Source organism: Exserohilum turcica, assembly GCF_000359705.1.
Source record: "Exserohilum turcica Et28A unplaced genomic scaffold SETTUscaffold_17, whole genome shotgun sequence".
Taxonomy (NCBI): Eukaryota; Fungi; Ascomycota; class Dothideomycetes; order Pleosporales; family Pleosporaceae; genus Exserohilum; species Exserohilum turcicum.
The window spans coordinates 515,955-519,385 of record NW_007359992.1 but is presented as its reverse complement, the minus strand read 5'-3'; positions in this window follow the sequence as shown (position 1 = coordinate 519,385).

Sequence of the window (3,431 nt, the reverse complement as noted above, 5' to 3'; positions counted from 1 at the left end):
GTTGGCTTGCGAACTAGGGGCCGCGGTCGGACGTGATAGACTGTGGAAGGCTGTGGTGGCGGTAGACTTCTCGTACGAAAGCCCAAGCAACGTCTGTTGTCTCAATCTTGTTCATAGGGACTAGTACGACGCTTTCCCTAATTAGTCCTTTACTACCATCAAGTTCGTGTTTCCAAGAGAGTTAGGAAGGCCTGTAATAAAATTAACTGTGAGGTGCTGCCACGTACGACTAGGCACAGGTAGGGGCTTTAAGTAACCAAACTTTCCGTCCCGCCAGGGAGTGCTTTTGCGGCATAGCTCGCAGTTCCGTACGAAGCGTCGTATGTCATCGCTCATGTGAGGCTAGTACCATTCTCGTGCAACGATCTAATAGGTCTCTTCTCGTCTAGGATGTCCAGTTAGGAGAGATAAGTGAGCCACTTGGATAACTCCTGTGCGTAATGGTTCAAAGTCTAGTACCCACACACGTCCACGCCATTAGAGTCGTTCTTCTTGGTCAATCGTACAGTCACTTAGCGAGATAGCAATCTTGCGCGTGCTAGAGAGCGATCGTCTTCCTTCTCGTACGGCGGCTAGTACTTCTTAGTAGATAGTGTCATCCTGCGCTGCCTGTACCCAATGTTCTCGTACTAAAACTAGAAGGTCTGGGGGTTGAGGTAGTGTTTCTGACACTAAGGAGGTTTCTTGAGTCTGTACGGGTAGTGCTAGGACGTAGTCTGGCGTATAAGCTGGGACTAGCATTGTGAATTCACGAGAGGAGGCATGCTCGTCCCCTTCGTCCTTAAGCATATCTTGATCTTGGCGAGATAGCGCGTCTGCTCTTATGTTATCCTTGCCTGGACGATAGCGCAACTTCATGTTTAGGAAGCGAGCAAGCTCTAAGTTCTATCGTACGTGGCGTTCAGAAAGCTTCTGCTTGTGGGTGAAGTATTCTAAGTTCTTGTGGTCTGTAATAACTTCAAACTCTCGTACGCTACAGAGTTTAGCGTCCTATTCTTTTAAGTAGTAGATTACTGCTAGCAGTTCCTTATTATAGATGGGGTAATTAGCTTTGTGTGTAAGTAGTTTCCTAGAGAGATAAGCTACTATACAGAGCGTGCCTTCATCATCTTCTTGTAGGAGTACGGCTCCTAAGGCTCGACTAGAAGAATCACATTCTACTACTGTATGGCGTTTGGGGTCGAATGCGACGAGTACTTCGTCTGAAAGGAATGCTTCTTTAAGAGCTGCGAAACTCTCTTCTTGAGCAGCGCCCTATTGAAACTTAGCGTCTTTCTTGGTGAGTTGTACGAGAGGGTCTACTAAACGTGAGAAGTAAGGAATAAACCTTTAGTAAAAGTTGGTGAATCCTAAGAAACCTCGTACGCCTTGGACGAACGTGGGGGGTTCCTATTCTTGGATGGCTTTTGTCTTCTCTAGGTCTATTAAGACACCTCTCTCTGCTTTAAGGATAAACCCTAAATACTTCGTACGTTGAACGTTAAATTCGCACTTATCTAATTTAAGTTGTAGTTCTGCTGCTTGTAGTCGTTTGATCACTTGTTGTACGTGGGTATAGTGTTAAGATAGAGAGCCGTCCGTAAAAATCAAGATGTCGTTAAGGTAAGCAGATACAAAGTCGTCTAGTAGGTCCCGTAAGATCTAATTAACGTAGCGCTAGAACGTACTTAGAGCGTTGGCTAGACTAAAGGGTGTGACTAGCCATTCGTACGAGCCAAATCTCGTCTAGAAGGCTGTTATCCATTCTTGTCCTTTAGTAATCCGTATTTTGTGAAAAGCAGCAGACACGTCTAGCTTAGTATACCACTTAGCTCGTCTAACTTAGTTTAGGGTCTTATGGATTAGAGGGAGAGGGTATTAGTCTTTTCGCGTAATAGCGTTAAGCGCATAGTAGTCAACGTAGAACCTTAGTCCTCCTCTAGGCTTCCGTACGAAGAGGACTGGCGACGCTGCAAAAGAGGTGCTTACACGAATAAAACCCTTGTTAAGCAGATCTAGGAGTGTCTTCCTTAGGACTAGTAGTTCGTCTCTAGACATGCTATAGAGCGGTCCGTACGGGATCTCCGGTAGCTTGCCATCTTGGGGAATTAATTCGATTTTGTGGTCTACGTCTGGGCCTTAGTGGGGTGGTAACTCTGCTCCCTCTTTTAGCAAGAAAAGCTGCGCGTAGTCCTTAAGGTATGTAGGGAGGGCTTTCTTTACTTCGTCTATTGTGAGTTTTGCTTTTGGACGGAGAGCTTTCTTAATGTCTTTTAGACTAGCCGCGAATACCTGCACTACCTTCTGTCTTCTATTTCTTCGTACGTGTAGTTGGAAAGCAGCAGTAGTGATAGCAGCACAGTCTATCTGCGTGGGCGTGGTGCTCTCTCTACTTTGTACGGAGAATCCGTAGCGTCGTAGGAGCAGGCGGTGCTCGGCAGTGTACAGTACTCTGTCCATCTCTTCCAACCAGGTCTTTCCAAGGATCATGTCAAACTCGTACGTAGATGAGATAATGTACGCTGCTACTTTTCGTTTTACCCCTCCTATGTCGAGTATAAACTCTGTCACTCCTTGTACAGGACTTGTCTTTTTATCTACCATTGCTAAGAGGGTGGATGAGATTGTGTAACGCGGCAGGTTTAGTTGTCGTACGAGCTTGTCACACACAACTAAATATGTGCAACATCCATGGTCAAGCATTGCGATAGCATTCCTTACACCATTTACGACTACATCTATAGACATTGCTTTTGTAGTCTTTAATAGTTCAAGTATCCTATGCGGTGCTCGTACGACATCTCTTTCCTGCCTTGTTCGCTCTAACCAGCGCTTTTTGGTTAGAGCTCTTCTTTTCCCTCGTCTAAGTCATCCTCTATAGGTGCTATAGTAGCCACCTTAGTATAGTTTCCTTGTTCATGCGTACGAGTAGTAAGAGGAGTGTTGCAGTCTCTGCAACAGTGTCCTTGTCCGCCACAGCAGAGACAACGTCTCTTTTAACAGCGTCTTTTAATTTTAGCATAGGACCCCTAGTATTCTCTTGTTATACGTGGCCTAGTTGCGCCTAAAGTAGGGGTCTAGTCTATCTCTTTAGATGCAGTCTAAGTGTCGCTAGGGAAGGGTGACGTGAAAGTTAGTCGTTTAGACAATAGTTGTTCTATCGCTCTTAGGTTTTCCTACGTAACTCTTATTCTTTGTACAAAGCTGTCGTACTTCTTGTTCTCACTAGGCTAGTAGCCTGCTTAATACTTAAGCAACTCTTTGTTAAGGGAGTTCTTTAAGTAGTTAATCTTTTAAGCGTTGTCTATAGCGCTTAGGCCTGCTTCTTAGAATTTTAAATTAAAGACTTAAACGTGATAAAGGAACTCTCCCCTTCCTTGTCTAGTCGTACGAAGGTAGTGGAGAGCCTTCTGCTTAATCGTAGGGTCTTAGAAGAACTTGTCTAACTAGGA